The sequence below is a fragment of the Trachemys scripta genome, chromosome 4, assembly GCF_013100865.1.
Source record: "Trachemys scripta elegans isolate TJP31775 chromosome 4, CAS_Tse_1.0, whole genome shotgun sequence".
Classification (NCBI taxonomy): domain Eukaryota; kingdom Metazoa; phylum Chordata; order Testudines; family Emydidae; genus Trachemys; species Trachemys scripta.
The window spans coordinates 125,171,074-125,196,562 of NC_048301.1; the positions used below are offsets into that span (position 1 = coordinate 125,171,074).

The 25,489-nt window shown below is 51.1% G+C and overlaps 1 protein-coding gene across 6 annotated transcripts in view; it reads right to left on the reverse strand.

The window, feature by feature from the left end:
• The window catches only part of ATP2B4 (ATPase plasma membrane Ca2+ transporting 4), a 107,145-nt gene extending 82,773 nt beyond the window's left edge, over positions 1-24,372 (reverse strand). For all 6 annotated transcript variants that reach the window (XM_034767302.1, XM_034767300.1, XM_034767301.1 and 3 more), the window contains exon 1: positions 23,778-24,372. The gene's annotated coding sequence lies outside the window, so the exon portion shown is untranslated. The remainder of the gene's footprint in view (positions 1-23,777) is intronic.
• Positions 24,373-25,489: the final 1,117 nt, after the last annotated feature.

The window sequence follows — 25,489 nt, forward strand, 5'->3', positions numbered from 1 at the left end:
AGAGAACCATCTGTCCGGTTCTATGCAAGTCCTTGTTCAGGTACTCAAGTGACGGGAGCTGTGTGCTAAACCATGTGACAAACATCTGTCACATGTGGTTCACAGGCCCCTCCTCCCACCCCAATCCCTTCCAAGTTGCACTGGTTTAACGGAAACCAGTTTTATAACCAATGCAAACCTCTGTGTGGATGTTCTTATATCAGCTTACAACGGTCACAGGATAGCCAGTCCCTGCGCATAGACTAGATGAGGGGTTCTCTACAAATGTTTGGTGGCCTCAGAGTGCAGCCATCAACTCTTGCTTGTATAAAGGTGCACGTATACACATCCAGATCATTGTAATTTATGTGGGGTGTTTTGCAGGGACAATAAAAATACTGCTGTGAAAAAGTGGTATTTGTAGGTTTGTTAATATCACCTTTCACAGCAAGTCCTGTCAAGTTAAGACCTGGATGGAGGGATGGGGGACGGGTGAGGCAGCAGAGGCCAGGGTGATGGATGGGGGCCCTGCCACTGTGTGGTCAGAGGTGTGGGTTGGCACCTGTGGCTGGGGGTTGGTGCCCTGGGCCAGCCCTGGGTTGGTGCCTGCAGTTGTGTGCCTGGGGGCACCTCCTGCTGTGTGACTGAGGGTCAGCACTTGAGATCCAGCCCTGGGGCTAGGAGTCTGTGTCCTGGGCCAGCACCCACCAAAGCCAGCTGCTGCATGACTGGGACTGGAGGTTGGGGTCCAGAACCAGCACCTGCTGGAGCCGATGCCCACTACTGGGTATCTGCACCTGTGGCTGGGGATTGGTGCCCATGGCCAACACCTGCCAGAACCCAGGGTCAACACCCAGGAGCAGAGCCCAAGGTCAACCGCCAGGGCTGGGGATCAGAGCATGCCACGGGGGGTTGGCTGCTGCCAGGGTTTGGGGCTGGCACGTGGGGGCTGTGCCTGCTGCCCCATGGCCACAGCTAGAGGTCGGCATCCAGAGCCAACATCTGCCAGAGCTCGAGGCCAGAGCTAGGGATCGGCACCCAGGGCCAGCAGCTGCTGGACTCAGGGTCAGAGCGCATGCCAACCCCTGACCACGTGGCGGTGGGCTCTGATTCCTGGCCAGCAGCCGCCGGTGGGAAGGGGAGTCGGGCACCACATGGCAAGAGATCGGAGCCTGCTGCTGCATGGCCAGGCGTTGGAGTCCCATGGCTGGAGCCTTACTCTGCAGCCAGGCTGCCTAAGTCCCCACTGCACAACCACCCAGGGCTGAAATCTGAGCCCCACTAGGCCCACCCCCCACCCACAGGTAGAGAACTCACCTTGCTCCTTCAGCATAGTGCCCCACCTGTCTCCAGAGATGTGCAGAGTGGCACATCCAGGAGCAACAGGGAGAGAGGCCGATGGTTTGTCCCCATCCCCCACCACCATCCAGGAAGCTGTGGTGGCTGCTGGGAAACCCCCTGGTGGCCGCATTTGAGACAGGGTGGACTAGGCCCAGCCTCCCCGGTTGGGAACAGCGGTGTCAATCCAGCCATTCAAGGAGGCTGGGCCACCCCTAGGCCTACAGAGGACAGCAAATGGGAGGTGGAAGGGGGTGAAGGTGATGGCTCGGGACAGCCTGTGCCTGGGGAGGGAAACCCCTAGAGGAGACAGTAGCACTAACTCCTGGGTTAGGTGCCCAGGGAGACAGCCCGGAGGCTACTGTCCCAGAGCGGGGGCAGAGCTGGTCAGAGAGGTGGGGCTGAAGGCTGGAAGTGAGGAGTTAAAAAAAGATTGCTTAATAGAAGTAAGCAAACAAAACCAAATAAACCTCTGAAAAGACTGGACATGACAGTGTGTAGTTTGGAGCTGGGAGAAGCCCTGCTCGGTGACAAACTATTTATAGCAGTTCAGCTTGTGCCTGCAAGTTTCCCAGCACGGCGGAGCCCACATGAGCCAGGTTTCAACTAACGTCCACAACGGCATGTGCACTGGTTTATAAGTGAATAAATACCAATCACTGCTGGAGCAACTCCTGCAACAGCCTGTTAAGGGCAGGGGCAGGCAGGTGAAATGGGGACTGATGCAAGACATGCTGCCAGTTGACCATTAATGCTCATTCCCCATGTCAACCACAGGCCTCCTCGTGTAACCCTGCAACCAGCTCATTGCTGAAGAGATTAGGACCTGCCTACCCACGGTGCATATGCATTTTTAAACACGAGCATGCCTTAAGTGCTAGCACATTTAGGAGCCTTCTCTTCCCTGACCCAAGACAAGGCCTGCACGTAGACACTTATACCTGTAGAGCGACTGATGCTGGTGCAGCTCACCCTGACTTCAAGGAGGCTCCTGCATGTTTCGATTTCCATCCCTGTGGTGGGCTCTGGTTTACTGTGCGCTTGGGATGGAACTGCCACCTTGAGGATTTTGGAAGCCTGAGCTAAGGAAGCCTTGGTCTCCTCTTTCAGTGCATCCAGGCGTTTGCATTTTTCCTGTTCCCTTTCCACACCCTGGGCTGGATTCAGTTACCCCAGAATAAATCCAGAGCCACTCCCACTGAAGCAGGGTAGCAGAGAACAGACTGACATTTAAATGCCTACTTGTACTTCCTTTCTCTTCTCCCTCCCTCCCCCCCCCACCCAATTATACCTTCAACATGCCTCTGAACTCACATTTTTGCCTACAGCGGGACCTACAATTCTCCTCCCACTTACTGCAGCAGCATCCCAAACCCCATCATGCGGTTTCTTGCTCCTGTCTTGGGAAACGCCTCACAAGGTTCCCAGCTGCATGAATACAAAATAGAAGTAAAAAACCCAACACCCCTTTCCTAAGCACCAACCTGAAGTCATGAGCCATAATCACCCATCTCATGCCCTTCCATTTAGCAGATGGGTTGATTGCCTGGTGCAGTGACTCCACTTCTTCCATCTCCAGCTTCCCTTTCTAATGAAGGGCCTCTGAATTCCCCCACCAAAGCTCCCTCTAGCAGCACAGTGCTGACTATCACATCATCACTGATAGGACAGTGGCAACTAGAGGCCCTGTATGTCTGCCCCACCCCAAGGAGCTTGGTAGTGTAGACAGAGGGAACGATAGTAAGAAGATGAATTTTCCCCAGTCCCACTGTCAGGAAGGGATTTTGTTCAGCAGCCGTTTAGGGGCAGGCTGGACTGAGTTGGGTTATGCATCTTGAGGCTTGGTCATTCAATTTAAGATGGAAAAGTTGCAGACACAGGGGTAGATCCTAGAGGCAGAAGAGCATCAGTCACAGCAGGGCAGATGTGAGCCTCCTGTTAGCAGGGTTTGGGGCCCTCTGACAGTTCAGGGCAGATGCGAGCTAGACCTCAGACTCTAAGGTCAGAAGGGACCATTATGATCATCTAGTCTGACCTCCCGCATGATGCGGGCCACAAAGGCTGACCCACCCACTCCTGGAATAATTCTCTCCCTTGACTCAGCTGTTGAAGTCCCCAAATCATGATTTAAAGACTTCAAATCGCAGAGAATCCTCCAGCAAGCGACCCCTGCCCCATGCTGCGGAGGAAGGCGAAAAACCTCCAGGGCCTCTGCCAATCTACCCTGGAGGAAAATTCCTTCCCAACCCCAAATATGGCGATCAGCTGAACCCCGAGCATGCGGGCAAGATTCTCTAGCCAGATCCTCTGGAAAAAGTTCTCTGTAGTAACTTTTAATATCCCATCATTGACCATTGTTACTAATTACCAGCAATGGCACGTTATTGACCTATTGACTAAAGTCACTTTATCCCATCAAACCATCCCCTCCATAAACTTGTCAAGCTTGATCTTAAAGCCAGAGAGGTCTTTCACCCCCACTGTTCCCCTCGGAAGGCTGTTCCAAAACTTCACCCCCTCCCCAATTTGTCTGCCGTTGAACCAAAAGCAATGAGCCACCTCAGCTGTTCTCTTCTCGGGGAGATAGAATGTTAGCTCAGCTGGCTGTACTGAGTAACCCGTCTACCTGTCCTGATCGGTTGGCTATCGGCCCAAAATCCATTCAGCAGAACAGTGAGGCCTACAAAAAAACCACAACGCTTGACAGTTAGGCTGTTGGTGTACTGAGACCACGGCCTGTCATGCGGAGCAACACTGTCATTGTTTCCTTCTACTCCTCAACCTGTCAGTATCCCCCTGCTGTCTCTTGTCTTACGTTTCAATTGTAATCTTTGGAGCAGGGACTGTTTGGTGTTTGTACAGCACCTAGCGCAGCAGGGTCTTGGTTCACATCTGTGACTCCTAAGTGCTAACACACACAAAAATAAAATTCCTCTGCTTGGAATCTCTGGCTGTGTGTGGGGACACGAGGGGGAGGAAAAAAAAAAAAAACAAAAAAAACAAACAATGCAAAAAAACAGAGGAAAAGGAGAGATTGCTACAGTGCCCCTGCGAACATGCTCTGTGAGCTCTGCACAGCATGGGGTTATGCAGGATGACTGCAGGACATTTTAATAATTTTGCACAGGTTGGACCCCTTGGCATTTTAACCATTTAAGGGAAGCTTTGCAATGGTTTCTGCCTTTTGCAAACCTTTATAAAGTATCTAATCCCATCCCTAATGCTAATCTGTGGATAGTGACAGCTTTAGAAGGGATAGGGCAGGCGATTACCACAGCAATCTGAGTGTCAGAAGGCATCATTAGCAATAAACCGCATGGTAGGCAGGCAGTTGTAGGAAAGATCTTTACTGAATATGCTAAGCGGCCAGGGTTACTGGCTTAACAGCGAAGGCCCAGTCTACATTCCTGCTCACACCAGGCTCTGAAACTTGACCATTTTTCTCCACTTCCATTTATCAAACTATGAGGGGGTGGAGGAATAGGGAGAGAGGTCTTCCTCATTAGCACAAACCCATTTAATTGCTAATTGAGTTCTGCTTGGGCAGGATTCCTGGAGCTTGCACCCCCTCCTGGCAATATTGCCACTGCTGACAACCCTGCAAAGCAGAGACTGACAGTAACCTGGCACCCATGCCTTTGATGCTACAGCTCCTCCTCTATTTCCTTGGTTTTTCAGTGTCATCCCACACTGAACTGGAACAAACAGCTGTGGCATGCTCCTTCACAAATCCCTTCTGGGTCACTGCTTTACACTACCCTTAGACTCCCATCCAGGGGGAGAATTTGAAGATCAAACACTCTGCAGAAGCAGGACCACAGAGCAGTTTTCAAACTGCAGGGAAGTTCAGCAGAGTGAAGTGAGCAGGAGCGAGGAGACAAGGCAGAAAATGTTCAAATAATAGCTTACACCTGTGTGACCAGCAGCAGAGTCTTGCCCATTGACTTCCATTCTTCGCATTAAAGAAAAATCTTTGCTTGCCCAGTCACTCACTGGGTGACTCCAGCAGAGGTCTGGCAGCCCTCCTCTCGTCTTCTAAGCAGGGAACTCAAACCTTCCCCACAGTGACCCCTGTCTCAGCCTCAGTTACTTCTGCAAGTCAGGTGCCATTTGCAATTGCAGTCATGTTAGGGCATGGACTTCCAATCCAGGGGTGCTTCAAGCCTGTTACAATGGAGCCTGGTTCTACACATGGCCCCAAAGTAGTCAGTGGAGCACTGCTTGTGTGATGGAGGGTCAGCAATGTGATTGGGTTTTGCATGGGCAGACTAGACCAAACCACGTTGTCATGGACGTTAAGGGATCTGTGCCACAATCCTGAGAAGACCAGGGCTATAGTAAGGTTCCCATAACATAGTTAGAAGCCCACATGCACATGAATGTTTCACTCTGGACACAGCCAGGCTGCAAGTGCTGGGGTAAAAGGTCCTCATGTGCATCTCCAACATGGAAACAGATCTAATTACCGTGGGCCAGCCTAAGGGACCAGGTCCTTTACCTCTAGCAGCAGAGGCTGATGCTTTTAGATCCAGAGGGTAAGTCAGCCAGGAGCATAGTTATAGGTCCTACATCTCATGAACTTTAAAAGATGCACATTAATAATGCCAGCAAGAAGCCAGCTCTCCAGTTTAAAGGCCAATGGGAGGAAACCCAGCAACCTCTTGAGGCTCAGCTGAATGCAACATGAGGGAAATTCTGACATGATTTCTCCTCCCCCCAACCCTGTTTTCTGGGGAAACAAATATAAGCCATGATCTAGCTGAAAAGCCCAGGTGAGTTAATCATTCCCAGATCACTAGGCCTCACACACCAGGGATGGATCTGCAGCAGGGTTTAAAAAAAAAAAAAAAAAAAAAAAAAATGAAGGCACTATGCTAGGGTTCCCACCTCAGCAGAGGGAGCAATAGGGGGTGAGCTAGAAGCAGTCACCAAGTATGCCCAACTATGCCTGTAGCCCATAAAATCAGACTCCCCCCAATCTTGTGCAAACAGCTGTTCTGTCCTCTTTGTCTGGGAGAGAAAGCAGGAAGGGGTGTTTGAAGAGAGGGGAATCTGACCTGCCATCTCCTTTTATCTTTGGAAAGGACAATACATGTGAGTGCTACAGGCAGAACAATACCCCAGCTTTCCTCCAGCCCAGACCTCTGGGACAACTACACGATCTGCCCAGAGGTGACACATAGCACTGCGGAGAGCCCATGCATTGGCAGTCCCGATTGCTGTGTAGAGCACTGCAGAACGAACCGCCCTGCGCTGCAGAAAGTCAGTGTAATCTGCAGCATCTTGCAGGGACTTAATGCATTACACGTTTGACTGCAGGACGCGTCAGTGACGGCAGGATTTCCCCGCCAGCTGCCCTGCAGAGAGACAGGCAGGTACTGCAGAGGAAGGGCGGCAGAAGGAAATGAGGTGGAGAGATTCCCCCCTGCCTCCACCCAGTCTCTTTTCTGGAACCATTGACTGTTGCTCAATATGAACCTTACACTGTGCCATGTAAAGCCAGATAAACAAGCAACAGGATCTGGTTCTCAGGGGAGCTGGCACTTTGAGATGCATGGCCAGGCCTGGAGAAGACCGAGTGCAACTGACTGCAGATGGCTGGCTCAGATGGAGAGCAGGAAGAAGAGAAGAGGCAAAGATAAATAAAGGCGAGAAGAGGGAAAGAAGGGAATGAAATGAGATTCATCAGGTGGCTGGTGAGAGCGTTTGAGACAGCGCCGATAGCAGATTTAGAAAAATTAAAGAGGTCCGGTGAGTTGCTGCAGGAATTCACCCTCCAGCACATAAAACAGGGCTTGGTGGGGCTGGGGGAGGGGTGCTAGCAGGGAGGATGCAGCTGCTGGCATCGAAACTAGGAAGAAGGGTGGGGTCTTGTGGTGAAGGCAGCAATGGCTCAAGTCTTGGCTCTGCCACAGACTCCTCAGGCAAGCCAGAGACAGGGGGCAGATTGTCAGGAGAGCTCAGCATGTTGGATGCCATGCTCTTAGGAAAATCTGGCACCAGTTGTGGGCACTGTGCCCCCATAACACTGCCTGGTGGGACACCACCACCACCACAGAATTGTATGACTGGAAGGGACCTTGAGAGGTCATCTAATCCAGTCCCCTACACTCACAGCAGGACTAAGTATTAGTCATGCTCTTCCAGGGGAAAGGCCATAGAGGCTGACTTACCCCCCAGATCCTACTGGTTTCAAAGAATGCTGGCAAGCCCACACCCCCCAGGGCACTTTCCACAAAGATTCAACTCCCTTTCAAGGAGGTTTTTAAAGCAGCTTTGGGGGCTGGTGGAAGGTGCTGTACGGAGACCCCTGGGGACTGAAGGCCTTTGGTTCCCCACAGAGCAGATCCACCATGAGCAGTGAGAGGGCTAATTTCCCCTCCACCCGGCCAGCATGACTCAGCTCTGACCCCACAGGACCTATCCTAAGGGCAAGGAGAAAGTCCAGTCACCAGGGCTCATTCCATCCTCTGCCCTTGAACAATGCCGTTAACTGGGTTGGTGGCTGGGCGAGGCAGGCATGTAAGAGTCCCCACCCCATGAGCCATGTTTAACTGCATTTGTCACCCAGCAAATGTCTGGGTAATTAAAGTCCCCCATGAGTATCAAAGCCTGTGACTGTCAGCTCCTCAATGATGTTTTTGGTCCTTATTCGCCTCCATCCGGGGGCAGGGGGAAACTATATCAGATTTCCACCACAGCCCCTCCTTGTCCAGAACCTCCCCCAAGTACATTCTCAGCTAACTTCTTCCCTCCCAACAGTTCCCTCACTGTTTTCTAAGAAACATTGATATGCCTCCTTTAAATTTTGCCCTTTCCTTCACCAGGATATGTTGTACCCATCAAAATACACATGAGCATGCAGATGTATAGAGACACACACACTAAGGGTTATGTATTGATTTCTACAGCCTAAATTCTCCTTTTTTGGTGCCTCCATTTTTAGATACCCAAGTGGAGACATTTTAAAGGGGATTTGATTTTCCTGAAAGCACTAACCTCTTCACCCTCCGAAAATAACCTCTCAAGGAGTCTAGCAGGGCACCTAAAAATCAGTGGTCTCTTCCAAAGTGTCCTTTTTCCAAGGCATGACCCAAAACATGATCTTTGATTACAGAAGCCATCCTACCAGTTTTTCAGATGTTATTCCAGCTCCTCCTCTTTCAGAAGAGAGTAGGTACAGAGTATGCTCCTCTTTACAGGCTAATTGTGGTGCTAACCTTGAGTGAGTTCTGTTTCACCTCATCACTTCTGCCAGTGTCACCGCTTTGGCTAAAGCCCCTTTATGAAGGGAGATTTGGCCAAGTTATATTTGTAGGTCCAAAGTTTCAGAAGCACATAGGCAATAAAAGCAGCATGTGTCAAAATGCAGGTCACTGAAAAGCTGGCCCTTGCTCCCTCATTTAAAAGGAGACTCCATTTTTATAAATTGAATTTTTACAAAGTTCTTGGAAAGTGTCTGTAGCATTTGGCTGTCACATGAATATGTGGTCATGGAAAAAATGTAAAAAAGGCATTCTTACTGTACAGGTCTTTTCTTGCTCAGCACTTCATACTGTACAGGGCCATATAAGAGATCTTTGAATAAATATTAAGTTATCTGAACAGCAATCCTGTGAGGTAAGGAATATTAGCACTATTTTACAGATAGACAGAGGATGTGATTTGCCTAAGGCCATACAGGGAATCTGTGGCAGAGGTAGGAATTGAACCAAGATTTCCCAAATCCCACTTCAGTGCCTTATAAGAGACTAATGGCATGAATATTCTTATTCTTTTAACTTCTGTTAGCACTGCAGAGCTGACAGCTGTGCTTCCCCCTACTGGCTACCCTTCTCTAGCTCATCCCACAGAAGTGACTGGTCTTCTCTTTCAAGGCCCTTCACAGACCATCCCCATCATCTCTCATTCACTATCAAAACATCCACTCCCACCGGCCCATGATGCCAGCTGCCATTGCCCACTTATGTTTGCAAACAAGCTTCCATGCTCTCATGCTGCCCCTCACACTTGGGAGGAGCTCCATGAACATCACAAAACCACTTCACTGTTCTCCACCAAATGCCTCCTTAAAACTCCACTTTGCCAACATGCCCACAAACAACTTGAGAACAGTTCGAACAGTAGTGCACTGAGACCAGGCTGGCTAATACGCCCCCATCTATCCATATCCATTAGTCAGGTCTTATACTTCAGTTGCAAGCTCTTTGGGGTAGGGACAGTCTTCTTGCATGTTTGTAGTGCCTAGCACAATGGGGTTCTGGTCCATGCCTGAGGTTCCTAGGTGCTAGGGTAAAACACCTATGGGAGTGCAAGCCCACTTCTAATCTGTGTCACACATCTGTCCAGGCTAGGGAGTTCAAAGATTAATCATCATGGAGTCTGAGAATTATTAACTAAGTTCCACTTGCAAAATGCTTATTAATGGGTACGAGCGCATGAGGCACAAAACCCAGCTTGACGCTCAGATCCCAGGGTGAGTTTGCAGGGCTGGCAATTAGGGAAGACAAACAAGTCTTTTTAACTTATGAGCAGAGCAAACTGCATTTGGCATCATGGAGAGCAATAGACTAGTGCAGTGACATTTTAACTGCAGTTTAGTGTAGGATCTGCTCTATCTAGTGCCAGTGGTTTGCAAGGAGTGTTAGAGATGTACAAGAGCCTGCCCTGAGGAGCTTACAACCCAAGTTATACAGAGCCCATGAACACCCATTGTTTTTAACACTGGAAAGGACAAGAGTCCCTGCCCTGGAGATCTTACTGGCCACAGGAGAGGTGTTAATTACAATTTGGAACTGACTAGTTACCCCAGTGGCTAGGGAATTCTTTTCTGGCTATGTGATTAAAATGGAATGAGTCTAAATTGGAGGTGGAGTCCAGCATAAGTGGTCAGACAGTTGAGATCAGAAACCTCAGCCTGGGGTTCTGGTTCTTCTCTATAGGAAGCTAAATGCAAAGCACAGCAAGAAAGCACACAGCGGGGCCAACTCTCTCCCTTTTGTTCTATTGGCTACAGTGGAATTACTGCCGATTTATGCTAGCATGCACGAGAGGAGAATCAGGAGGTAGGAGAGTAACTTTTCCTGACCCAAGTTGAATGGCATCTTCTTGGCAGGCCCTGGATTTGCCCACGACAGCTAAGTGTTAAAACAATCCAGGGATTGCTTTCAGTAGTTAGTGCCAGGGGAGGGACAAGAGACGAGCACAGGCCGAGGTGCCCTGCACACCCAAGGGGCACGATAGTTAAACACTAAATGATTTTAAGTCTCTTGCAGTGATGAGATGGTAGAAGAGGAAACAGGGGTTGTGGGGCAGGGTGAAAAGTTTGCAGAAATCTCAGTTTTGAGCTCTGGCTTTTGATGTCAGCAAGCTGCACTGGCAAACAACGAGAGACCGGTGAGTGCAGGACATGGATACAACCGGGATTAATGGGACAGATGGCAGTCAATGCAGAGAAGCATGGGGTGATTGGGAAGAAGCAGAGGAAAGGGGCCTGTCTTTTATATCCATGGGACATGAAAGCTCCAGCAGTTGCAGTGGGGTCCTGAACACATCTCCTGGGAAATCTTGTTCTGCAAAGTCAGGCACCTTGTCTGAAATCTGAGACAGACCTGAAAAATCTGAGCACAACTTGGATCTAGCGATCAAAGAGCAAAGGTCACTCAGGAGTCACTGCTGGGCCTTTAAGAAATCTGTGAGGACATGCGCTTTAGTTCAGACCCAAACACCCAGGAGATGGGAAGGAAATCCAGGGTCCCTTGCCAGCACACTGGGGTTCCCACCTCCTCCAGCCCCTCCCTGGCTTTTCAGATTCTCTACCAGCCCCCCCATGCAGCTCCAGGGCTGGGGCACTCATAACAGATATGAAGTCTCATCATTCCAAGGGCCAGCAGGCTTATTTTTAGACTTGGGAATCAAGGAGCCAGTGAGCGGATCTCTCCATTCTGACCGTTGGCAAGGAAGGAGGTTTCAGAAATGCTGCTTCCTATTACCACTTCCCCCAACTTGAGGGCAGAGAGCAGGCCAAGGAACTAATCTGTATGGAGCAGTGTCCTAGTCCCACTCGGATTCCTCCACTACACATAGTATCGGCAGCCCTGAGGACTAAAGGCACCACTCCCCAGAGCAAGCAGAGGACCCCCATTCTGAGACAGGGTGAAGGCTGGTTTTGTGTTTAAGGCATTGTCCTGGGACTCTATGGCAGTGCTAGGAATCAAACCCAGATCTCTAAACTTCCTGGATGACCTCAGGAAACTCACTTAAATCTGCCTTCTGTAAAAATCCTTCCTTTCTCCCATCTTGTCTGTCTTTTCTGATCGTAAGCTCTTCCAGGCAGACATTCTCCTGTGTACCTGTACAGTGCTCAGCCTAGTGGAGCTGCTGTAGTCAATTCCAAAAGCCTGGAACAGCCCTGGCAGAGTTGCAAAGAGGAGTTTGAGACACTGTCCCACACTGGCTATAGATGCAGTTGGGTGTTATTTGCAGCTGAAGTACCGGGTCCAGTTCTGGGTGCCACCCTTTAGGAAAGATGGATAAAGGGTTTAGGTCAGGTTTTAGGTGAGGAAAGGTTTAGAAAACTTGGCATAGTTAGTCTCAAGGGCTGTAATAAAGAGCCCAGGGATCAATTGTTCTCCATGTTTGCTGAAGGTAGGACAAGTACTAATGAGCTTAATTTGCAGCAAGAGAGATTTAGGTTAGATGATATGAAAAAAATTCTCACTAGAGAGAAGTTAAGCTGTGGAATAGGCTTCCAAGGGAGGTTGCAGAATCCCCCTCATTTGAAGTTTTTAGTAATAGGTTAGACAAACCTGTGAGGGACAGTCCAGGTTTACTTGGTCCTGTCTCAGCAGAGGGTGCTGGACTAGATGACCTCTTAGAGGTCCCTTCCAGCCCTGCATTTCTAAAGACTTTGTTTACATTGCCACTGAAACTTTCTTCGCTGGGGGGGGGGGGGTGAAGCTACAGTGCTGGGAGCTACAACTACACAGCCACGTTAAAGCGCTGTTGGCTGTGTAGACAAGCCCAAAGAGTCCGACTGCTGAGAACAAACACTCATCTCTCTGCCATACACCTTCAACACTCAGTTCCCCCTGCCCCCATCAGCACAGAATGCTGTCAGCGGACCAAATCCTCAGCTTGATTTCAGCTGGTGTAAGTCAGCATAGCTCCTTGGAAGGCGTAGCTCAATCTCTAAAAAACCAACCCACACTCCACGCTTCTGAGCATGTGCTCCAAGCAAGAGATGCAGAGAAACATGAAATCATCGCCTGAATTAAGAATTCAGAAAGCTCCTTACCATTTCTGACAGCTGTTCCTGCTCAGGCTCCCAGCTGACGCGCTGCTCCCACCAACAAGCAGCACAGACATGAGGGAGGGAGTGGGGAGGACAAAACTTATAGCCACTTGCACCCATCACTGCAGTGAGTTTCAGGGATAGGAAGGGGATGTTGACAGGATGCCTGCAAGGTTGCCTTCAAGCCTGGGCTATTTGGTATAGAAAGGCAGATCCAGGGGTGGGGGTTCAACTTCTTTAAGTGGATCTTCCACATGGTAAAGGTAATTGGATTACAGGAAGGTGCTATACCATCCACCCTCCTGATGTCAACTGGGATTTGTTCTTGGAGTAACTGGACTTGCCTTCATTCTGGAAACAAGGCGCTTGTTTATTTAATTTACAATAGCACCTATGCAGAGAACAGGGCCCCCACTGTGCTCGGTGCTGTTCATATACATAGAGGGAGACGATTCCTGCCCCAAATAGCTTACAGTCTAAACAGACTAGACTGGCAAAGGTGTGAGGGAAAACAAGGCAGAGGGAGGAAACAACTGTCCCAAAGTCGCAGAAAAGTCAGGTGTCCGGAATCTGTGCTGTGCTCTCCACACTGGTCCATGTGGCCTGCCCAGTGCCCATAACCTGCTGCTATCAGCAAAGGACTCTGACAGCAAGGGCCCAAATGGAGTCCCCACTCAGCCCTATGATCCCTTCAGCGGGTGAAGGGCCCCCAGGGCAGCTGCCATCACCCTGGGCAGCTAATAGAATTGCCTGCAAGCCCTGATTGGGCATCTGCAGTCCTATCATCATGGCCCCAGCCTCGTGTCTCATCCATGTGCAGGCCACTCAAGGTAAGGGTGGAATCAACTCCTGACCCAGGGATCATGGCTAGATGATTGGTTTGGATATTGATTAGTGTGTGGAATAAACCCTCCTTACTGTTTCCATCTACAAAGCCCTTTACAAATATTAATCAACCCACCCCTGCAATCCAATCCCACCTCCACGGGAGGTAAAGCAGCAGCATCCTCATCTTACAGGTGGGGAAACTGAGGCACCAAGGGGTGAAAAGTTGCATCCAAGTCACCAACTACACTTCCTTTCCTTTCACCCCCTATTGCAGGATTGAAGAGCCTGAAAAATTGGCTGGGAGGATGCTATTGGGATCTACTGAGACCTGGGTTCTCTTCCCAGCTCTGCCACTGACCTGCTGTGAGACTTTGGGCAAGTCACTTCCCCTCTCTGTGCCTCAGTTTCCCCATCTGTAAAACAGAACACTGACTCCCTACACACAAGGGTGATGGGAGGCTTAACTCATTCTTGTCTACCAAGAGGTATGCAATCCTCAGACAGAGGGTGCTGCAGAAGGCAAAGTATCATCACCATCAATATTTAATCTGCCATTGTCCAGGGTGGACTGTTGTACTACAGAGCAAATGGCTGTGGTGACTGTGCATCTCAAGCCTTTGCCCACTGCAAAAAAGCCTTGATTAAAGAAAAAAAACAAATAGAGGGGCAGGTTTATAAGTCTATGGAAACTTATCCCTGCACATTAATGCCAAAAGCAACTAATTAAAACAGCATCAAAGTCAGATGTTTTATGAGTTCAGCCTCAGAAAGCCCTGGCAGGGGGTGCCAGGGAATGCAGCTGCTGCAGCCAGTTGGAATGGAGGGAAAACACTGAGACAGGACCTGCAACTGGGACACTGCACCCTGAGCCAAGCACCCCACCTGGGTAAACATCAGAGGCTGCTGCAGATGGCCTGGGACTGGCCAAGGGTGTTTGGTGAACTACAAAACCAACAAGGAGTCCGGTGGCACCTTAAAGACTAAGATTTATTTGGGCATAAGCTTGTGGGTAAAAAACATCTCACTTCAAATGCATGCAAGCTACAGACTTTGGGCAGGCTAGTAGAGCCCTGGCACCACCACGTGCCATCTTCAGATTGACCCCACCCCACCTCCAGCACAACAGTACAGCCCCACTCCTTCTGGGAGACAGTGTTACCCACTCAGTTTTCACCCTGTCCTTGGAGTAAATACCCCTTTTCCACCCCTTTCCCCCCATCCCCTACATTCCTGCCCTCTGAACCCCTTTCTCCCATCCCACAGGTCCCTAGCATGTGCACTTTGAACCTCCTATTCCCCCCAGCTCCCACCATATGGTTCCCCACCATGTGCAGTCTACAGTCCCTCATGCCATCCTCCCATGCACAATCTGCAATACAAGTGCTGGTCTAGAAAGCATTGAAACTAAACTGGATTAAAAAACAGACATTTAAAATCTGGGCATGGGAATGGTTCCCTTTTGAGCCCTGCAAATTGAACCAGCTTTGAAGTTTCAGGAATTTTTCTGGTTTTTGGACCAGCCCTATTCAGGACCTTTGGAATGACATGCTGTGTAACCATTAGACATCACTACCACCACCTCCTCCAAGGAGACAGAGCATCCATTAGGTCTATTAAGGACATCTTCTGTGAAGGAGCATCTCAGCACTTCAGGTACTGGTACCAACATCAGTGGCAAACCCTGCTAGGAAGTACAGGAGGGTGAATGGGAAGCAGAGAGAAAACCAGAGGCAAGGAAGGCTGTTTTATGCCCAAGGGACTGGGATTGAAGTGAACTGGGTTCAGTTCCCAGCTCTGGCACAGATCCCCTGAGCCACTTGGGCTAGTCACTTGGGGCATGTCTACATTGCAATTGGAAGTGGGATGGCAGCAGGTGTAGACCTACCCGAGTAGCTTTGATCTAGTAGCCTAAGAGCAGTAGAGCCACAGCAGAGTAGGCTGCACAAGCCAGTCTGGGATTCTGGACAAGCCAATTACTCAGGCAGCTAGCCCATATTGAAGCCTGGGCTACCAGATCTTCATTGGGCCAGAAGTGTCTCTTGCTTGTGTGTTTGGGGCCTAGTGCACTGGGTGCTGTGCAATCTCCATTGGAGCCTCAAGGTACTCTTGTATTAGAAATATCAGGCTGGGGGGAGGTATATGGGGAAAGAAATTCTTCCCCCAGTCCAGGAATTCCCAAAGCCAGAGGAGGGTGCCTTCATTGTATTTAAATGACAATTTTCTGTCATTGGTCCTGGGATCTGTTCTATTACTTGGAGTTACCTTCAAATCCCCAGCAGGGGAAACTCACCAAGCAGGTACCAATCCCTCGCCACTTGGCTCCCTCCCAGGTGGCTTCTCGTGCCAAAATATAAAAACAACCTTGGGGGCTTTGTTGATGCAGCAGGTAGCAAGTTCAGTCAGAGCTGTTTGTCCACCCTGAGTGGACAATCAAATCTGGGCCAGTGTTGGTTCTCCTCCTCTGCAACCTGTGAGGAGATTTATCCCCAGCTTCCTTTATCTGAACCTTCCCCCCCACAGCTAACATTCCTAGAGCTATGTAGGTATATGGAAGAGCAGAGGGCAGCCTTCTCTGGCTGGGAGGAGCAGCACTTGTCCAGACATGCTGCAGTCCTGGCTGGCCCTTCCCAGGGCTGCATACAAGAGACAGGAGACATGAGAGTAGAAGGAAGAGAACGTGGAGGAAGGATAGATGGGTGCAGAGTAAATCCACTCTCTGTTGCTCCATTTTGTGTGAAGAACACCACTGGGTAAGCCTGCTGGGGGATGCTGTTACAAAACAGAAGCTCCCCAATACTGTCAAGACCAGCTCAGTAAATGGGATGTAATCATCTCCCCTAATAACATTCCAGCTATGGAAAGCCTAGGGCTGGAGCATGGATGAGAAACACTGTTAGGTCCACTTTTGCAACGTTAACCAGAAAACTCTTGTACTGGGGCCCTCCCAGACATCTTATTTTGCAGTTGACCAGCCCAAAGAGAAACAGCCTTGTGGAGCCCAGGGGAGCAGAAGGAAAATGGGGTCAAAGAAGCTTTGCTCCCCCAAGCCTGCCTCCTACTAAAGCAGGTCTTGTCTATGCCCAGGGAGAACCCTGAGTCACCAACTGGTATCCATGCAACAGTACTGACCCTTAGTGCAGATGGTGGCATTCAGGGGGTCTTTATGAGTAAGAATTTCTGACTAGTCCACTCAGTGCAAACCCCGGCACATCCTCATCAGCACTTGGGCCCCCCCAAGACCAGTGCTGCTACACTGATGGCTGAGTTGAGGATATTGCTTGTGCAGAAAGGCCCTAACTAGTAGACAGCAGGATTAGATGCAGCCAGCCCATACGTCTTCTCCAAAGGTGTCCCCATTCCAGGTCCCCAGAGAGATGTACAGCACCCCCTTCCCACTGCTCATTCAGATGCAAGGTGAGCAGTGGGAGGAGGAAAAGGCAGACACTGGAGAAACCAAACAGGCCTAGTCAAGGCTACATTTCCCCACTATTATCACCACCATGTCAGCCCCACCTGTGACTGCAGTACTGGGGGACATGCAAATACACAGTCTGCTAGCAGCTGCTGGTGCATTGGCCACCTGCTCCCACATGGGTTGGATGGCAGAGTTACTACAAGTTACACTACAAGAGTACCACTTTTGGAATCAGGCCCCCAAGGGCCTAGATGCTTTATAGACAAGGGACAGATGATGACCCTGCCCCCAAGTCAAGCTATCCCAAACAGGCAGAGGTGGGTGGGAGGACAAGGTAGGCACAGAGTAGGGTGACTAGATGTCCTGGTAGGGACAGTCCTGATATGGGGCTTTTTCTTATATAGGTGCCTATTATCCCCCACCCCATCCTGATTTTTCACATTTGCTGTCTGGTCACTCTAGAACAGAGCCATCAGGATGCCTGCAGCTGCTCCTATGCATGGGGCTACGCCAACAGAAAATGTGGAGAAGGCTCATCTAGTGCAGGCAGCCCTGCAGCCCAGGGCCTCTGGGAACTGCACGCCTGGGGTGGAAGAGTAGGAGCGAGCTCCATTCACAGCAGCTGCTCCACCCAGCTTCTTCCTACCTAGAGGACAATAGCGCAGTCCCTCCCTGCCTTCTCCTGCATGATGGCTTCGCTCTCCTCTCATAGACTCATAGACTTTAAGGTCAGAAGGGACCATTATGATCATCTGGTCTGACCCCCTGCATGCTGCAGGCCATAAAACCGTCCCTACCCCTTCCCTGGACTCTGCTGTTGAAGTCCCCAATCCTGTTTTAGGTGACTTCAATCGGCAGAAACCCTCCTGCTAGAGATCCCTGCCCTATGCTGCGGAGGAAGGCGAAAAACCTCCAGAGGCTCAGCCAATCTGCCCTGGAGGAAAATTCCTTCCCGACCCCAAATATGGCGATCAGTAAGACCCCGAGCATATAGGCAAGAGTCTCCAGCCTGACCCCTGTCAGCCATTATACAATTTACCTACCATTTCTTGGTTTTCCTTGACTACTATGTTTTACCATTAAACCATTCCCTCCATAAATTTATCTAACTTAATCTTAAAACCAGACAGGTCCGTCGCCCCCACCGTTTCCCTCTGCTGCAGCTACAGGAGTCCTTTCTCCACTCAAATCTCCCACTGCCTTGGCCAGCGGGAGGGCTAGTGTAGAACAGGCACTGGAGCTTCAGCCACCTGCTGAAGGACCCAGTGATTAATGTGCTGCTGGGCACCAGCGGCCTGTCTGCACTAGGGCTCCCAACACTGCCACAAGAATAGCCCTGGTGGGACCTTTGGGTTGCCTGGGACAGACAAGTCCTTGGGCATGCTGACAACAGGCAGATCTGCAGCCAGACACCTGGATTTACAGACTAAGAGGGCAGGGAATTCCCACTTGGAAGGACCCATGTTTAGTCTGGAGTGGGAAGGGGAGATCTGTCTGGCTCTCAGTATCACCAAGTAACCCTCAGCCCTTCCTGCTGCCATCAAAGACCCTCCCCTGATCTCCCTCACCCCCACTCCTTCCCCCAGGAGTGCTCCCAGCAGGGGTATTAGTGCACATCTAGCCAGACTGGTGCCCATGTCACAACATTGCAGCCTCAGCAGGGGCATCACTAGCTGAACAGACTGGATGTGGAACTCCCATCTGCCCTGGGGAGAGAGGCAGGGCCTCCAGCTCAGAGCCCGGGGGATGCTCACCCTGCCACTGCTCCACAGATGCAGAGGACTGATCTCTAAAGGGGTCAGTCTGCTGCCTCTCACCACTCCACCTGGAGCACAGCAGCCTGGCATGGCATTTCCCTGCTCAGTTCTGGGCAGTCATGCCAGGAGCATGCCCTGCACAGACCGCAAAAGTCCCCTTCCCCACTGGACACCTTTCATGCCAACCCTGGCACAGCTGGGCTGTTCACTTGCTGGGAAACCAAGAAGAGGGTTCCTCTACCTGCCACAAACCAATGCCTAGAAACCATGGTGACAGGTGCCCTATGGAGAACTCAGCAAGGGTCAAGGGGCATCACAACCGGTTTCAGGAACGGCTCTGGGGTTGTTGGACACTCTACAGGAGCTGAGAGGATTCCCTATGCATGGCCTCCAACAAGCCAGCAGAAGACCAAGAAAGAAACCCACAATCACCCCCCAAGCCAAGACCCAGATATGGTGCAGTCCTACCCCACCACCCCCCACACCCAAACCATCCCTTTCCTGTATCATACTTTGCAATTCCCTGGGGGGAATCTCACAGCAGCCAGGTCAGAGGTCACAGCAGCACCTCACTAGTTGCTGGCACTGGAAGGGAGTTTCATGCCACTGCTTCTGACTGGGATGTGAGGGCAGCAGGGGTGTCAGCCTCTCATTCAATACTTAGGTGCATTTCAGTGCTCAGAGAAGTGAAGAATTGAGGGCACTGATTGGAGCCAGGCAGAGCAGAGGCAGCCTGCAAAATACTGCCACCACACCCGGCTCCTGTCCTGTTCCAGTCCTCCTGCCTGGCTGTGCTGAGGGGCCACCACCCTGACCCTCCACCCGATTCATATTCCAGCTCTGGGCTCCCCCCCAATACTCAGTCAATGCGTCTTGAGCCTGACAGTCCTCCCACACTGCTGTTCCAACCCCAGGCTCCCCACACCCCTCAAGCCTGACTTGCAACCTTCTCTACTATTCCAGTCCCAAGCTCTGGTGATTCACCTCCAACCCAGCCTGTAGCCCCACTCACCCACTGCAATTCCTCTCCCTCAGACTCTTGACAACCAAGGTGTGCGCTAATGCAGTGTGTTGCATTGCAGACAAAAATCCCATCAACTTTACTAAACTAATGTTTATGATCCAAGCCCCATTCAAGCCCAGGGCCCTAGAGATACAAGGACAAAAACCCCATTGTACCAGCTCCCACGCCCTTCCCCTTTACTTTCAGCTCTGGTCTGAATTTGCCTCTGCCAAGCAGGGAGGGACCACCCAGATTTCAACCTCCCCACAGAAGCTCCCTCTAATTCTTTGAGCTGCAGGGAGACCCTCAGCATCACCCTCAAGTGAAAAGCAAGGGTTGGGGCAGGTTAGCGAGCCTGTGAACGGAGCACAGGGGGCCTTGCTCCTGCTGCACATTCCTCCCAGCTGTGTAACAAGAAGAACCACTCCACAAAGCATGCAGATTCAAACCAGATGCTCAGTGTGACAGAAGAATGCTCCAAACCTACAGAGCACAGGATCAAGCAGCAAGAAGGGTGCTGGGGGCAGAGAGGGGAGAGAAGAGCCAGAAGAGTACTTATTCAGTCATTTGCCTGCCAGCCATGTAGGCTGCAATCCAGCTTTTCCTGCTGCTTTATTTGCTTATTTTTTTATTTTAATTTGATGTGACGGATGGGAAGAGACAGGAGGGAGGGAGTGGTAGAGCCAGGCATGGCATGGAGCAAACTGCCCCCATATAGCGCTGCCAATCATAGAATATCAGGGTTGGAAGGGACCCCAGGAGGTCATCTAGTCCAACCCCCTGCTCAAAGCAGGACCTATCCCCAAACAGATTTTTGCCCCAGATCCCTAAATGGCCCCCTCAAGGATTGAACTCACAACCCTGGGTTTAGCAGGCCAATGCTCAAACCACTGAGCTATCCCCTTCCCCCAATGCACCACAATCCCACCCTGAAACACATCCTACTAGTCCAGGACCCACTTGTCCACCCACCCACATGTCTGCCCTGGGCTGCTCCAGCTTGGTTCTCCCAGTACACTTGTGACATCCCTGCCTGTTCTAGAGCCGAGTGCTCACACCACCAGGGCACCTCAATGCTTTCTGCCTCAGCATACCTGATGCTCTTCCCTTCCCCACTCCCCCCACTATTTCAGTCCCGGACTCCCACACAGTGCACCTCAACCCCAACCTGCAGCCCCCGCCCCACAGCTATTGTGACCCTTCCTAACAGTGACCAGCTACAGTGCCGATGGTTCCAGTCCACATGGGTCAACATCACCCAGCTGAGATCACGAGAACCTCTTCTCACCAGCGCCTGAAACCAGATTCCACTCTGGAGTGCTGATCCTGAGCAAAGATGCACACCACCCATCCCATGCCAGTCTAATGAATCTATCCCATCCTGCAGCTGCACGCAGCCAGCCACTCCAGACCACCAGACAAGACATGGGTGACCCCTCCTGAGCAACAAAGGGACATGGGGAATCCAGATGGTGATGCTCCCTGTGATCCCAAGGGCAGGCTAACAAGGTCAGGGAGACCCACCCAGACACCAAGCAGCAGCAGCCAGAGAGAGGCTTATGACTGCAGCTCTCCCAAGGAGAAGTGTAGTAACAGCCGGGAGTCTCCCTGGCTGGAGTTTTCTTCCTTCCCACCTGCCACGAGGTGGGTGGGGAGTCAACCAGGATTGCCTGGGTGCTGCAGGCCAGGGGGAGACACCTTCAATTCCTTGCCCACCTGCTGCAGGTATCCACCCACTCCAGCACAATGGATCAGTGGGGTCAGACTTCAGGGCTTGAACCCAGAGCACCCTGCTGCAAGGGTGGGATCCTCTGTCAAGTGGCATAAAGGAGAGGTGTGCCCCCTGAAGCCACATCTGTCCATGTCCACCCCCCCAGGAATAGTTTAACTCTGCTGCCAGCATAGGCCCCACACTCCTTTCCCTTAGTCATTGCTGTGTCCCCCTGGGATGGAACCCTGCCCACAGCCCCCTATTGGAGATCTGAGGGGAGCAAGGAGGAAGCACCCCACCCTTCTGAAAGGAGAGCTAAGCCAGATCTTAGCACCTGTTGGAAATCAGGCTGGGCCAGTTCAGTGGTCTGAGCTGGCCTGTTCTGCCCCCCATCTCTGTACCCCCCAGTGTGCAATTCCTCATCAGCAGCCTCTCCCTCCACCCATTCCATCCGGTCCTCATGCTGGTCATTCATTGCACCCCCAGGAGCTGCCCCTGCCCCCAATGTCTCTTGCTAAGATGTGGGGCAACTGGCTGGCTCCTGGCTGAGCCCCCCTCCCCTGACTTGTTTGTTCCTTAAAAGCATCCCCCATCCCACCTGCTGCGCCACAGCATGCCAGGCTGCGACACAGCAGGATCATGTGCAAGCAGGGAGGGCAGCCCCCCCCCCCCCCCCACACACACACACAGTGCCCCCAGCCATCTCCCTGATGAATGAACTCTGCAGTGGAGGAACCAGCTGACACCCTCCCTAGCAGCAGGAGTGCCCTGGGAGCACATGTTCCCAGCACAGCATCCCAGACAGACCACTGCGTCCTGTTGCTCCCCTGGCAAATCCCCCTATAAAGACTAGACACTGGTGGGTCCCTTAGGGGAACAAAATGTTTCTCTGACCCCATCCCTGCATGCCCCACCCAATTAGCTGGCACTTTCCCCATCTGTCTGGCAGCCCTCCCAGTGGGGAGGGGGTTAGGAGAGGCAGGGCAGGGGACTGAGCTCCCCTTTTCAAATGAAGCCAGGCTCAATGGTAGGGGTGACAGACCCAGCATTGTGCTCCCAACCAATAAAGTAGAATGTCACTAAGCTAGAGCCTAAGATGATGGACGGACGGACACACACCTTATTTATATACCATAGTGCCCAGAGGCCCCAGCCAGGCTCAGGCTTCCAGTGCCCACAGCCAGAGACAGCCCCTGCCCCAGGGAACTTGCAGTCTGCTACAGCCAGGCAGGCACCCACATGCAAGTAAGCAGAATTACACTGCCTGTTTTACTGTCTAAACTATCGGTTATTTCATAGGGGCAGGCTTGCTAGCTTCCACCACTCTTCCACCGCCCAGTTCTCCTTGGAGAAATCTTCCACGCTGGCCTGGATTCAGCTCCACCACCACCTCCCTGCCCTTTTCAGTAAGAGGCTCTTAATGCAAGATACATTGGCGGGTAGAAGGAAGGAAGGTAGAAAAATTGAGGATGAAAATGCACAAGAAAATACTGCTGCATCTGCTGATCAGATCTGAGTCCAGGGAGCCGGGGAAAGTTCCCCCCCAACCTGCCAAAAAACAAGTCATCAGAACCAGAGGCTTCTGCTCCATAAAAATGAAAGTTCCCCTGATCCTAAGTGCTGGGGGTGCTACCACACACCCTGCCTTGGAGTGGTTTGTGGTCTATTATACCCAGGGTTTACAGTTTGGTTCAATGGCTCTCAGCCCCCCCCCCCTTAAAAAATTGTTCCAGCCCCCCTGCGTCTGATAAAAGAAGTCAACCAACCCAGCCAGCAACCAGCCCCGTCACCCTCCTAAGCCTGATTACACACACACAAGCACAACACTTTCCATTTTTACAAATATTCCTTCCCCGCTCCCCGGATACTCTCTCCTAGAAGCCCCCCCCTCCCGCCCAGACAACAGAGCTTTTCTCTCGGTTTTAGAGCCAGCTCCACTTAAGGGAACTCCCTAAATTTTCCACAGCTAATTATAACTTGCAAACTCCGAAGGGCTCCCAGGGGCTGTTTTTGCAAGCATGGCAGGGCTGGGCGAGTCATCGGCTTGGATTTCCGTGGAGAAAGGAATTCCTCCTCTCCCCCCCCCCCCAAAAAAAAAAAAAAAAAAAGAAAAAAAGCTGTTCGTGTTGCTGCAACCAGCGATTTGAGAAAGCCGAGACACAACTCTGCTTTCCAGCCTCCCCGGCTGATAGTCTCTCTTCTGCCTCCTTTCGCTCTGCGGACAACTAGCACCCGAGCAGAGAGAAACAGACACGGAAAATATGTTTGCAACAGTTTTCCATTCTGTGCCTGTCCCTCAGCCAGAGAGGAAGCCAGGAAGCCAGGCAGCCACCCCCCCACAAAAAAGAAATCCCACCCAGCCCCTGACCCTGCGTGGAACAGCAAATCCACGCATGGTGGAAGGGGAATGGCAGAGGCTAAAGGTTGCCAGCACAACAGGAAAAACCACTTACTGTGCTCCTGGCTCGGGAGGCGAGGTTCCTCCAGCCCGAGGATTACCACCCGCCCAGCTGCTCCAAGTTGGGGCGCTTCAGTCTGGCGAAGAGCAGGCTGCGGGCGGGGGAAGCGGCCATGCAATGGCTTTGCACGACTGAATCAATTCATAGGCTGCGGCTGCTTTCCCTCCGCCTCCAGCAATCCAGCCTTTCACTGGCGGGAAAACCCCCCTGGATTTCCATGGAAGGGAAGGGGTTAAAAAATCCCAAACTCCTGGATTCGCTTCCCCCCCTCCTTTTCCACTCCCCTCTTCGCTTGATTTTGCTCTTCCCAAAGTTTGGAGGGAAGCAGGAAGCTGGAAAGAGCCCAATGTCCTTTAACGCTGAAGGTCTTTAAGGAAAAAGCCAGCAAACCCACACCGCTCTCTGCACTGAAGCTAATCAGCAGATAGGGACGAGGCTTGGGTTTGTTTTCTCTCTTCTCCCTCGCCCTCTCTTCTCCCCGTTTTCAGAGCCAGCCCTTTGCAAATTGAGCGAGTCCTACACGAGCAGCGCTAGCTTAAGAAAATGCTTGTCATAGCAACGCCACTGCCTAGCCCAGCCAGCCTCACCCCATCCCAGAGAGGAGGAGGAAGTCTCTTAAGGTGGCTTCACAAGCCACAGTCCTAGCCCCGCTGTTCTGGTTTTTTAAGGGGGAGAGAGGCAGAAGGCAGATCTCCCTTCTCCGAGAGTCCCCCCCCCCCATACACACCTTTAATAGATCCATGTGTGCTTCTGAGCAGGAAACCGGTGGTGAGATCAGTGCTGGGGGGAAGGTTGTGGGGTTTATGGTAGGGCTAGGTGTTGCAGAAAGCTCTTAATGTTTAATATGGGGGGGGGGGGGGAGACATGCTACACTGCTCATTTCTTCTCTGCCATCTCTTGCCAGACCTCCTATCTTTACAAACTCAGTGAAAGCAGAAGAAAAAGACATGCACCCTGTCAGTTTACTGAAAAACATTAAAAAGACATTTCTACCTAGTTTTCCCTGGGTTAGTAACTATTCCATTATGATCCATGGTAGAGGGCCCTTGCCCAGGGGTTCACCTATGTGGATTAGATATCAGGATTGGGGCCTGGAGTAGTAAAATGGGAAGAAATTAAGAATCTAGGGCCCCAATCCTGCCATGACATTAGCGCCAGGGAACTTTGCCTAGGCAGAGGTCATTGCAAGATAGGGGGTATAGTTTGTTACTGGTGATGGTTTGGGTTGTGTTTTCACTCAGGTTGGACAGTGAAAAGTAGGCTGATCAGTTTCACTTTTTTCCAGTCAGTTTCACTTTTGAGATTTCATGCCCCAGCCAAAAATTTGAGTTGCAAACCATAGGAGACAAGTAGTCCAAAATGTCTATATCAAATCCTCCTGCTTCCTTGTAAAGCAAGAGCTAACTACGGAGATGATCCTGTTGATCTGAAGCCTGCTCCATGCAAAATAATTCATACCAGAGAATAGCCAATGTAATGCCAATTTTTAAGAGAGACTCCAGAGGCAATCTTGGAAGTTACAGACTGGAAAGTCTAACTTCAGTACTAGGCAAATTGGTTCAAACTATAGTCCAGAACAGAATCATCAGACATAGATGAACACAATATGTTGGGGAAGAGGCAACATGGCTTTTGTAAAGGGAAATCATGCCTCACCAATCTATTACCATTCTTTGAGAGTTTCAAGCAGCACATGAATAAGGGTG